Consider the following 14,526-nt stretch of genomic DNA (forward strand, 5'->3'; position numbering starts at 1 on the left):
TTTTACGCGATTTTCGGAATTTACGCGGATGTGCTCAAAACATCTATTTTTTCGCGTAGTGTTGAAATCCACAAAAATTTTTTACGCGAAATTTTGGTTTTTTTACGCGATTTTCGGAATTTACGCAACTTTCGAAATTTACGCGGTTTTTTACGCGAATTTCGGAATTCACGCGGTTTTTTGCGCGATTTTCAGAATTTACGCGGTTTTTACGCGGTTTTGATTTACGCGGGACGTATCCTTCGCGTAAAAAGCGACTTGAGTGTATTGTATATTTGGAAGTAGCTAGTTGATACAAAAATTAAAGAAAGAAAAGACCAAACGTTTTTTCAGTTCATTTATCCTACACTCAAAATAATCCACACGTCCTTTCTAAAAATCACGTAAATTTCTTTGCAGCGAGTTACGTGATTATCAATAGATTGTTATTGGAAAAAATAATAACCTCTATCCGATTTTCACGTAAACGCATTAATATGCATGTGAATTACCTTGAATTCACGTAAATAGTACAGGAAAAGCTAGATGGAAAATATTCACATACCTCGTCGTGAAAACTATTTTGAGTGTACTTATTGGAAACGGCGGATGAGCAGAGCACGAGGTTTGAGGAAGATCAACTTGTTATTGAGAATCACGTAAAGTGCTCTACAGATGGAGCAACAAGCGGCAAGCGATGCCTATGAATAAGTAATTCATGTGCGTGTCGTTCCTGTCTTCGTTTGAAGCGGTGCTGCCTCGAAAATATAGGCACAACATGCATATTTCTAATATTTCGCTAAGGCATGCCACCAATCTTCAAAGTGACGGAAACGAATTGCCTATATACAGGCGTGTCGCCATTTACCTGTCGCTCCGTTTGTCGAGCGCTTAAAACGGTTCGATCTCTTCATTGGCCTTAAGCAAAGCTTAGCTCACGCACCGAAAAAAAGTATCAAGAAAGAAGAACGAAAAAAAAGCTTTGATCACCTGCTTTACATTCAGCTACAAACTTGCGTGCAATTTTGCAGCATAGTAACGATGAGTGAAAGTTGGTTTTGTTGGCTTTAGCCTCGAAGAAAGTTTAGCTATTCAATAGGCCTTTTATAGATCTGCAGCTAGCGTTAATGTTATGAAACCGGAAAGGAAAGTCGTATAGAGCCACACGAGCTTTTCGGTTGCAACCCATTGAATATGCTGCTTTCTCGAGCTTTCCACCCGAGCACATGCAACTACACGATCGGTTTCTCTATGCGAGTTAGCAAATCGGTAGGTTTTTATAATACCGCGTACTGGATAAAACTTCGAATTGTTGGCTCAGCGGTTGTTTCCATGCATATGCAATGACTATTATCTCATGATTGAAGAAGTATAGACCATTTGTGCGGCGACCGCATTCCAATTGGTAGGTTCACGTTTCTTTTTCACGCTTTCTGGAATCATAATTATTCTACGATGAATCAGATTTCCGAACAAGATTGGCTAAGAATAAAACGTTAGATTTTTCTCGTTAGTAAAACAATTAGCTGGAATCAGCTATGATGATTGAGCTTTGTGCCGCGCGAGATGAATCTAGTTTAATCCATTGTAGTTAGCTCCGTAAGTATTGTTTTTGTATGCTTCACAATAATCTTCGTTTTGAAGCCTTCTTTTTCCATTTATGATATGTTGGGTGGAGGAGTACGAAAAGTATTAATACTGTGGTTTTCATTTTAAATTTTTTGACCAGAAAAGAGAGCATAATTACGACACTTTCTACGTGATGCCCAATGATTTGCGATATTTTGCAAAGCCGTGGGATTAAACGTCCTTTCTAAGACTTGACCCTTCCTTATCGACAGACTTCGCAGCCGGCTGTTACGACAGACAGGACAGCTACGGGGCTAGTGCAAAAATCCTTTTGACTCTATCTATATTTGCAATACAGAGGGATTTCGAATTTGGCATGGTTCGATTTTAGCATGCCTCGATTTTGACAACAAAAGTATCCGTTTTTGGCAATACAAAATATTTTACTTCCAAAAATATATCAGTCAGTTTCCGCATACATACTTAAAATGACGAAAAAATATGGGTATAAAAGGGGTGGGTTAAAGCTGGTGTAGCGAAATTGATCGTTACATGGAAGGATCCTAATGCTGGAAAGAAATTCTTATAATCCCGGAATGCGCACAAGAGTCTCTGCTTGTGGGTCTGCCCAATCCCTTTTGGTCCTTCTACAACAGCTTTAGTGTGAAATTCATTTGACAATCAAATTTGGATCTACTGTAAGCCTACCCACATACACTGGCAGGACCTTGAACTGATGGTGGATTCCCCCCCATACATACATACATACATACATACATACATACATACATACATACATACATTCATACATACATACATACATACTTAAAATGACGAAAAAATATTGCCCTAAGTGTGTTCGTGGAAAAAAGTTTGCGGCTTCGAACAATAATATTTTTAGTGCCGTAGGACCGCCCCGCACGGATCGCTCTTGGCGGATATTGCAAACATGAAAAGGTTGCAATCGTTGATTAAAATAACATTTAGTCAATTTCAATTAAATTTTTTCATATCAAAAAAGGGTCTCGATTTTGACACGGTTTCGATTTTGGCAACATAGGCGACACGCATTTGTTGCCAAATTCGAAATCCTACTGTATTTGGGATAAGTAAAGAGTCAAAGGATAAATATATTGTCTTTTATTTTGATTTACTGTCAAGGTATAATATTCTGCACAGTTAAGACCATTTTACGTGTCAGCTTTATGTGTCATTTTATATGGTTTGAGTATTTTAAGCTTATATTTACAATCTCAATAGCTTCAACATCTGATAAATTTGCTGGGAATTGAAGGTAGATCAATAACAGAGAACATTTTTTGTTTAATGAACTTAACAGCGTTATGGTTGCATGGTCCCACATTTTTCTTGTCTACCAACTCTACTGAGTGCTGACTATTGCAGTGAAATAAGCAAATATCCTTGATGGACCGTCTACTGTTAGCTGTTAACAAAGATATTTTTCGGTAATGTGTTGTTGAATAACTTCGTCATAGCTAAATATGATTCAGACCTTACCTTACTGAGTTTTTTTAGCACGAGATGACTTCTATACATCTTGTCTGTACATATACACACTCAAAAAATCAGCACGTCAAGTTTACGTGAAAACATAGGTAATTCTCATCCATCACACTTTTCATGTAACATTCACGTGAATTGTTGGTAACTCGCACTCATACTAACCAGTTTACGTGCGATCCCAGTAAATTTTATCAATTTTCCCATTAACTAGTACATGAAGTTCACGTAAGTTGCTATACAAAAGTTTATATGATTTTTCACGTGGATGCGACGTATCGATTTTTTTGAGTGCCTCGGCAGATGAGATATTTCGGAACTTACATTTCTTAGTGAAACAATTTTTCAAGTTTCAGCGAGAGTTCGTCATTTGGAAACTGCACTTCGTCATATGAAACATTTCTTTCGTCTATTATTGACAGACAACAATCGTTCACAAAAATCCTTGTATGTATTGGTTAAGTCGTGTGCACGAGGTACCTCGCTTCCACAAAAAAATGGCAGTAGTTTGAATCACAGCTCAAGATTTCAAGTAGCTTTTTTGTTTAGCAGATTCCCTTTATTATATTCAAAATAGGCAGGGATACCATGAAGGCTTCTATTTTTTTGCACAAATTGTGATTAATAGAGGGTTTTCTTACATTATCTTTTATTAATCATGCTTAGTAAAAATTTGAATGCAGGTAATTGGTTTTTAAGTTGGTTCCAATGCAGTTTGTTCATATCTATGACATGAATGTGGACAAAGACACGCCAAAGAAGAAGACCCTAATCCAGCACCCTAATAATTTTATTTCCAAACTAAAACTAAAACTACCCTGCGTGCGTTGCTGCGCATGTGATTGAAAGTAAATTGAATGTAGGGTGCTAAATGTCTACATTGCCGTCAAAGAGATGAGAAAACAGCATTAGAATCAACTTTAATAGCATTCGAACTAATACTAAGCAGAAATATTTGTGGATTATCTTTGCGTTATAAAAAATATTGATAATGAAACATAAAAGATTACATTATCTACTATGACTAAAATTGCCTGTTATGAATATGACGAAGAAAATCTGCTAAGCACAAACGGACAGACGGACAGACGGACAGACGGACAGACGCACAGACGCACAGACGGACCGACGTACCGATGGACCGACGGACAGACGGACAAACGGACAGACGGATAGACGGACAGACGGACAGACGGACAGACGGACAGACGGACAGACGGACAGACGGACAGACGGACAGACCGACAGACGGACAGACGGACAGACGGACAGACGGACAGACGGACAGACGGATAGACGGACAGACGGACAGACGGACATGAATATGACGAAGAAAATCTGCTAAGCACAAACGGACAGACGCACAGACGGACCGACGTACCGATGGACCGACGGACAGACGGACAGACGGACAGACGGACAGACGAACAGACGGACAGACGGACAGACGGACAGACGGACAGACGGACAGACGGACAGACGGACAGACGGACAGACGGACAGACGGACAGACGGACAGACGGATAGACGGACAGACGGACAGACGGACAGACGGACAGACGGACAGACGGACAGACGGACAGACGGACAGACGGACAGACGGACAGACGGACAGACGGACAGACGGACAGACGGACAGACGGACAGACGGACAGACGGACAGACGGACAGACGGACAGACGGACAGACGGACAGACGGACAGACGGACAGACGAACAGACGGACAGACGGACAAACGGACAGACGGACAGACGGACAGACGGACAGACGGACAGACGCACAGACGGACAGACGGACAGACGGACAGACGGACAGACGGACAAACGGACAGACGGACAGACGGACAGACAGACAGACGGACAGACGGACAGATGGACAGACGGACAGACGGACAGACGGACAGACGGACAGACGGACAGACGGACAGACGGACAGACGGACAGACGGACAGACGGACAGACGGACAGACGGACAGACGGACAGACGGACAGACGGACAGACGGACAGACGGACAGACGGACAGACGGACAGACGGACAGACGGACAGACGGACAGACGGACAGACGGACAGACGGACAGACGGACAGACGGACAGACGGACAGACGGACGGACGGACAGACGGACCGACGAACCGATGGACTGACTGACGGGTGGACAGACAGATAGACGACAGACGGACTGACGGATAGATCGGCAGATCGACAGAATGACAGATGAACCGACGGATAGATGGAAAGACGGACAGATGGACCGACGAACAGATGGACAGACGGACAGATGAACAGATTGACAGATGAACAGATTGACAGATGGATAGTTGGACAGATGGACAGATGGACAGATGGACAGATGGACAGATGGACAGATGGACAGATGGACAGATGGACAGATGGATAGACGGACAGATGGACAGACGGGCAGACGGACAGACGGACCGACGGAGAGACGTACAGACGGTCGTTGGATAAAAGGACAGACGGACAGATAAACAGACGGACAGACAGACAGGCGAACATGCGGATCGACGGACAGACGGACCGACGGACATGCGGACAGGACAGATGGACAGACGGAGAGATGGATAGACGGACAGATAGACAGATCGACAGACGGACAGGCGTACAGAGTGGGACTGCGACTGGAACTGGAACTGGGACTGGAACTGAGACTGGGACTGAGACTGGGACTGGGACTGGGACTGGGACTGGGACTGGGACTGGGACTGGGACTGGGACTGGGACTGGGACTGGGACTGGGACTGGGACTGGGACTGGGACTGGGACTGGGACTGGGACTGGGACTGGGACTGGGACTGGGACTGGGACTGGGACTGGGACTGGGACTGGGACTGGGACTGGGACTGGGACTGGGACTGGGACTGGGACTGGGACTGGGACTGGGACTGGGACTGGGACTGGGACTGGGACTGGGACTGGGACTGGGACTGGGACTGGGACTGGGACTGGGACTATTTCATGAGTTGATTAAAGAAACACGAGTATGTTTTTGAAAGATATGTTTATTTTCTATTTCTACCCTTTTGTTGAGAAATCTGTTTTACAATCAAAATCTATTTGTTTAAAATTTTGTGTTTACGGCAATAGCTTTTATGACCTGAAATCAAGTTTCTCAGTTCTTATTTATTCGAAGGCTAGAAATTGCTCATCATAATTATCAAACTTATTGGTGTTTCTTAGAGTTATGTTTAGTTTTTTTTATTTTCTTATAATTATTTTGTCGAAAAAATAATGTTATATTATAGAATTTCGTTTAATAAATAACATAAATATCTAAATAAATAATTTATTATCCATATATAAGACAATGTTCTCGCGGGATTTCAAAAACAAATCATGAGTATTCTGTACGCAAGAATAAAAATGTTTAATGTGTAGGACGGCTATTCGATTAAAAAAGACCTATAAAAATTTAAAAGTACTCCTATTTTGTTTGAATTTTGTATATTTAGGCCTGAATTCTGAATAGGTTATAACTGCACATGAGAGATTCCCTTTGCGTCTCCTCTCTTACGTCTATTACGGGTACATGGAAGCATTTCATTGCAATTTTTCTTAACGATTAGCTAGCATATGACGCCAAGAATCATATCGTGCGAAAAAGATACCGTCAAGTGCATTTGCAGCTTCGTGGTAGACGTAAGAGAGGAGACGCAAGGAGAATCTCTCATTTGCAGTTATGACCTATTCGAAATTCAAGCCAGATTTATACTTTTTCATATAAGTTTTTTTTTCATTTGGCGCTTGGGGTGTCCTTTTTTAAGCTGGGGTGGTCCCAAAAACAATATCCTAGTTAATCTTTCTATTTAAAAAATGCAACTTCAGATCAGATTTTATTGGCTTTGATGCCAAATGAAAGAAATTTTTATGAGTTTTAATGAAGAAGAATAGGACTGTAGCACAAAGTAGTTAATGTTCGCAAAAAACATTAAAAATATTCATTTTTTCGTATTTGCATTTTTCACTGTTTGTAAAAAAAGTATTTTGTTATATAATCAATCAAAAATTTAGAAAAATCGCAAGAATATAATGGAGACGCATGGTGTTTTGATTTTTACCTGCGATGGAATGGGAATTTTTGGCAAAAACAAATCAGAATATTTGTTTGATATGTTTCTGATTTTTGATATGTTATGTAAAAAAATCTCAGATTTTCAAAGAAAATATAAAAAATGAGAATCTCTTTGGTGAAATTACGAGAAAACGAATATTTACAATATTTTTGTGATCATTATTTGTTTCGAGCTTCGGTTTGATATTTTTTATGAAAAAAAAATTAAAATTCTTTTCAATCAATTATCAAAATCATAGAAACCTGTTGAATAAATAGGAATTTTAAAATCAGAAAGTTTAATTAAAATGATGGTTTTTCGGACCACCCCAACAAAGTAAAGGGCACCCCAAGCGTCAAATAAAAAATACCGCGTTGAAACTTGAAAAAAAATATTACAACGCAAAACTTTGATTCAGTTTTGATAGGACTTAGTATAGATAGGTTTGTATAGAATTGCTGAGAAGCTAAATTTACAATCAACAATTTATTTCGACTATCTTTATAGCGATAAGATTTGCCTACAATGGTTCTTTCACACTCGAATGTTCGAAAATCAAATTCTTCATTACGACATTTCGGACAAACGATGGTTTACTGTACTGTACAAGCTGTATAAAGAATGTGTATGGAATAGTTAATCAAAAAATCAAATAAGATAACAAAAGGTTTTCCGAACAAGTATTTACGCAGTTTTAGCTGGCAATGTCGACAGAATCATATGTTTTATTTACTAAATGCTAACAACTAGCACTAATACTCTCTCATTGAGTATGCAGAATTTGTAGGACAAATTTAGATTCAAATACACGCTAAATATAACGATCGTGAAATATGCTGTTACGCAATTTTAAGTGGTCTTTTTCTATACTTCATTTGGCTTAGATTTCTTTGCTTATAGTTGGATTGCTTACTTTCGCCTCCCCAGCTGTCGTAGTTGAGGTCATCGTGGCTAAAGCCTCCGTGTGCATTACTATTTAGATCCGTTCGATCATAATTCGTGTTCTGGGCATAGTCGAGCAGTTGTTGTTTCTGGTCGTAGGTACCGCTATAGGGATTGCTTTCATCACCACGATTCCACCCAGTCCACCCATCCCAACCATCCCGTCTAGCGAACTGAAGATCGTTTACGTCGAAATAGTTGTCATGATCGGTCGTTTCCGGTAATGTATCCAAGTAGGTTGATGGTTGTGTGGTAACGTCATAGTTGAAGGGGTTGCTGTCGAAGCCCATTGGGATATACTTTCCACCGAATTCCTCCATCTGCTGGTGGGTGTGCTTGATCGGATATCCGGAAGAGTAGAGACTGTAGGTCGGAGTTTTCTGCGTTGCTTTTTCCGCCTTCGTTATGGTTTTTCCCTTCGAGTGAATTTTCTGTAACTGAATTTTCTTGTGAAATCCTGTTTCTTTCCGGATCGGAATGTGTACCACCTCTAATTTATTGCTCTCACTTTTATCATGACTGTGCGGCTGAGATATCCACAACTTTATAGCTATCAGCAGGGATACCAGTAGGGATTTTGCGCTCAATAGCAGCGATAGGCCGGTTGCCAGCGCCAATTTCTTCAATATGAAGTGTACCAAGATAGCCTTAACCGCAAGGACTGCCAGCACTATGGGAATCGCTTTCCTAATTTTCCTTCTCCAACCCTTTATTTTGTGCCTTCTGTGCCGACTCTTTTTACCTTTTTCATTGCTATCCAGTATGCTGTGAGAATCTTCACCATAGTCCAAATCACTTAAGGTTTCATCATGTCCAACTTTGACGATGCTATTGCTTGTTCCACCCTTTTTGCGACCTAAAATGAGCAAACGGTAGGAAACACAGGTGAATTTTTATAATTACAGGTTGTACAAAGGATATTAATATCTATTAAAACAGAAACCGAGCCAAATTGAACTACGAATTTCGTCGCATCGGTTAAATCTGGTCTAACGTAGTGAAAATACTAAATTACCTATTATGTGGCAAGCTTCTTGCAATCGTAACAATGCTTAACCGATTCGTTTTCATTCGTCAAACTGTATATCAGATAAGTTGCGTTTGTGTCGAAACTTAATATTCGTACTTTCACATTAATCATATCCAGATTATTATGCATAATTACTTGACACAATGTATCAAGAGACTTCTTCGGCTGAATTATCATGAATCTCTCGTACGTTAAATCTAACAAACAATGAGGCAACAAAATTATGCATATGCTTTTTCCCCTGGCAGTCAGTCGCACGATCTAGTCGTTCCAAACACTACAAATTCAATTAAGTTCGGATTCGAAACTGCCAATTAAACAGAAATCACTTTCAATGAGCGCGCAGAAGACAAAAATGCAGCGGGTCGAGCAGACATTAATAGAAGTTTCAATTTCCGCGGCTAATAACAAAACTGCGCAGCGTAATGTGCGATACGAACGATCAATGTCGATAGTATACAGCTTTAGGGTGGTTCAATTTATTTTGGATAAAATTGTATTTTATTTATTATCGAATTTCGTGCTTTCTAACGTCGAACTTACATCAAGTTACAGTCCTAAAGTTCGTACTTTCACATTAATCATAACCAGATTTGTTTTATCGTGCACCATTGCGCCAATGAAGCATTTTAATGCCTTTGCACAAAATTAACAGCGAATTGAGAAGAAAATAATAATAATATATAATCTGGCCGTTTGTAGCGCTGTGTAGTGGGCGGTTTGTTATGCAAAACAATATTTTTTCCGGAACAAGAGATCTTAATGGGTTCATGAAACCGAGTCAGGTTAAGCAGCAAGCGGTGAAGCGGTCGAAATGCGGTGATATTATGTCGGAATTTGCATAAATCCATTGAATCGACAGAGTCGAACTCGTAGTTTGATATGATTTTCCAATTTAATTGCGTTGTTTGTAACTTTAATTAGGCTTGTGTTTGAGCTGATCATTGCACCCACCCGTAAGAGTTGAGCGCAAAAATATTACACTTGTTGTCCTGCGCAGAAAGCGTATCGAACTTCGTAGGCACGGGTTATGCTTAGCAATGCGGTGTGTTTTATCCCTCTGCTCAGTCAGCTAATGCTGATCAAAATGTGAAAGACACGTTAAAAAAAACTTTGCATGTTAATCCATCAATTGCTGAACTCTAAACAAGCATTGTTTTTCTCATCGTTAAACACTATTCCGCAATGATTCATCGAATGGTGAACCGCCAACTTAAATGAGTAGGTACATTGATTTGAATAACACTCGATGATGTTATCGTTATCGTTCGTTCAAGTGTTGCAAATCAAAATCTTTTCAGGCCCTCTAGAGGGTTTCAAAATAGTTACGCTTGTTTGTGAATCCCGTTTAATGCGCGCGAACAAACTTTGACCTCAACGCCATTCCAAGGGTTTCGTGCGGAATTCTTGGAAGAACGGTTCGGTTTTCTCTACTGTAGGGTATGTTGCTGCTTCGTTGTAATTGCCTATTCCCGTCTTATCCAACACAATTTATTAAAAATATTAGCTTTTTTATGACACACAAAATTAGTAATTGCCTAACATTTTAGTTTGTTGTCTATCAAACGCGATCAATCAACCTGAGCTGAGATTTATTTAAATTTTATTTATGCCTTTTTTCATTAAAGAATTCCTAGCAGCCCAATTTCCTACGTTTTTTCGTTTGACGAAGAAAAAAATGTCGACTAATCGTTTCAATTTCCGTCATTCAGAAAATGAAAATAACTCACACAACGCATTGTCGATATTTTGCAGCCGGGAAAACTTACATGACCAGCAGAAATGTTGCAGAATAACATCTGTCATGCCGTCCTACACAAATACATGCGCGCTAGCTTCGTAAACATTATTGTGCTTTTAGTTCGGACGACGAAAAATTTTGTGATGGACGGATTTTAAAACGGTACGATGAATTTTAGAAATAAAGTCAGTTGCGTAGTTTCAATAAAATGCTTTACTAATCGCTTTTTAGTGAATTCAAAGTGCAGGGATCGGAAGGTAAACGTGGTTGAGTCCAATCAGCGTAGGAACTTTTGTGATATTCATTAAATCCACCTAAGAAATGATGAAAATTAGAGTGGCTTTCCTTACTACGACGGGAATTAGAAATAAACCCTACCAGGTCGTTAACCTGCTCAAACAGAAGTATCTGTCAGTTAAACAATAACACCCGGAGATTTCTATGATGGATTAAGTAGCAATATCAGATGATAGTTTCCTTAATTTTTATAAGAGTCTTCAACACTAGCGTGAATAGGCCATACGGCATCGTTGGACTTCTTTTTATTCTTTTTGACATAAAATAGGGTATTGTCGTTATCGTCGAGCCACTGTTATGGTCGGGCCATCACGATTTTACAGTTTTAGTAACTCATATCTATGATACAACCATTGTAAAACTTCTTACTGTGATAGTTAACTTTTCACAATATAGTGAGTTTCAATCGTGTATTCAAAACACCCGTACTGAATTCAGTGACTAAATCTTACAAAAAAAGTTTTCCAGGCGCAATGAACTTTTCTTCAAGAAATGATTCATAAAATGCAATTATCGAGATAAATATTGAAAATGTATGAAGTGTGTTGTGCTGCACACGAAGACTATAGAAAAATCCCCTCTAGTGTTTGAGAAGGCTAAGGTGAAATACTAGAAAAGCGCTATTTTTAACGGTCGGGCCGCTTGAGTAGTCATGGTTGGGCCACCATAATTTGAAGCGCAGAAGAGCAATAATCGCTAAAGAATGTCAGTCACGTAAAATGTCATGAAATAAAGCAAAATTAATACGATAAAAACCTAGAATTTTGTTGTTTTTTTCATTGTAGTTATACACTTCGGAAAAGGCGATTGTAGCAATATTGATTTTGCAAGATCGCCAAAATTTCGCAAAAATGTAATTAAAAATAGGGTATTTGAATCTATATGAACCGTTGTTCACGGAATTCATTCTTTTCGTGTCTCTATATAGAATTTCAATACGTATGTCTTAGATTTTCTGCGGTGGCCCAACCTGTACAACATGGCCCTACTATGACAACATTTTTTGTCTTCACGTAAATGACTATAACTTTTTTATTTTTCAAGCAATCAGTTTGAAACTGTCCGGAAATATACTTTATTCTTAGACCTTTGCAACGATGTATTAAGATTTCCAAAATTCCTTTTGAAACGAAAGTTATGCGCGAATTCCAAAACGTGGCCCAACCACGACGATACTCCCCTATAAATAAAAAGATATTTCCATCTTCTGATAACACTTTTGCAAAGGGTAATTGATACTGTTTGACGGAAAATATTGCGTTAAGTATTTAAATTTTGCTCATTAATGCGAAAGCATCTCAATGTTGAAAATTGTGCTGATTACGGTGCACAGTGGTTCAAACAGCGAAATACGTGATCGTGTGATATAGCGCTGAAACGTGAAGATTTTTGCATGTAGTGTCTTTAGGAACATTTCTTGGTATAATAAGCCCCTTCTTGTGAGAGAAATCTTTGGGTGATTAATTCCCTTAGAAGTGAGATACGAAATTTATTTTCTCATATATTCGAGATACAGGTGTGGTACTTTCGGCAAAGATGTTTTAAATATACCAAAATTATTATTCCAAAAAATGTTCCTAAAGACACTACATGCGAAAATCTTCACGTTTCGGCGCAATATCACACGATCACGTATTTCGCTGTTTGAACCACTGTGCGGTGTTGCGGTGTAGTTCTGGGATAATTCGAATTAATAGCGGGTAGGCTCATGTCCCATTTAAGACCACTTTCAACTAAGATTTCATGTCGAAATTTTTGCCGAATCCCAAACAAAGTAAATTAATCTAAATTTAAATCCAATTTTATGCCAATTTCAATTAACATTTCTATTTAAACTCCGATTTCATGTACAATTGTATTTCCAATTGTTAATCTAATTTCAGGTTCATTTTCATATTAACCTCCACATAATATGAAAAGGGGGAAATGTGCAAAATGGGGCACTTCCCGATGACAAACAGGAAAGGGGTGGGCACCACGCGATTCTCCGGCAAATTTTACATAAGATCACCTATATTTTATAAGCCTGCAGGCCGTATCTTAATTGCGTCCGTTTTTTCTCTCGTTTTTGCCCATAGTGCGTTGCCTGAAGGTATTTACAATCAATTCTTTGGTGCTCCCTAATTTGCCGTGCATAGAAGTCGAGTCATCGGGGACTGTAATGCTCAGGTTGGTCAGAAGGAGGCATTTAAACCGGTGCACTATGGGCAAAAACGAGCGAAAAAACAGACGCAATTAAGAAACGGCCTGCAGGCTGATAAAATATAGGTGATCTTATGTAAAATTTTCCGGAGAATCTCGTGGTGCCAACCCCTTACTTGTTTGCCACCGGGAAGTGTCCCATTTGACTCATTTTCCCCTATTTTTGACTTTTTTGACACTTAACCCATTACAAATATTTTATGAAGTTTCTTTTTTTCCAGTATTGGACCACTGGAGGGGGGGGGAGGTGCGAAAGAAACAGAGATTTTTTTAATCGAGCCAAAAAAAAGTAGGTTTTAAGCATCTTTACTTAAAGTTTGAACGTGAAAACCAAATCTATTCTTTCTTTTAATATGCACGTTATTATTTTCCATGCAAAAATCTACTAAAATAGCCAAAACTGATAGAAAATTTTTTTGGCCGATTTTCGGAAATTCCATGGTTCGAATCTCCATTTCTGTTTCGTGCTAGAAGCTTTAACTCAACTCGTACACTCATTTTTCGAGTTTTCTAGGCTGCAGAGCCCACAGGTCATTGATTTTGTAAAAAAAAAACCTGATAATTTTGTGTAAAAAAGTCCGCAGAATCGAATAGGGTCTACCCCATTTTTTGTATGCCAGAAGGGCATTGGGTTTATAGGCCACTGCGACAGTCTGAATGATCGTCTCTTGTGGCATTTACCCCATTTAGTTTAGAGCACATTAATTTTATTGGTTGAGTTCCCGTTTGCTATGGTTGGCTTGGTAACGCGAGTTCAACCAAAAAAAAAAATATTGTGCTCTAAACTAAATGGGATAAGCCCTATTCGTTTCTGCAGACTTTTTTATACAAAATTATAAGGTTTTAACGTTTTGTTTTCTCAAAACCTTGCTTGGTATAGCTCAATAGATGTAAGAAAATGTTAAAAATAGGAGAAAATGAGCAAAATAGGACACTTCCCGATGGCAAACAGGAAAGGGGTTGGCACAGCAAGATTCTCCGGAAAATTTTACATAAGATCACCTATATTTTTCAGCCTGCAGGCGGTATCTTAATTGCGTCTGTTTTTTCGTTCGTTTTTGCCCATAGTGCGGTGAAACGAACGAAAACGTCCTAAGACTTGTCGATTTCGCCACCTCCAAAAAAAGGGCCATACATAACCAGCATAACTTCTACCTTCGGTACATCTGCAGATA

Source organism: Sabethes cyaneus, chromosome 1 (genome assembly GCF_943734655.1).
Source record: "Sabethes cyaneus chromosome 1, idSabCyanKW18_F2, whole genome shotgun sequence".
In the NCBI taxonomy this organism is placed as follows: domain Eukaryota; kingdom Metazoa; phylum Arthropoda; class Insecta; order Diptera; family Culicidae; genus Sabethes; species Sabethes cyaneus.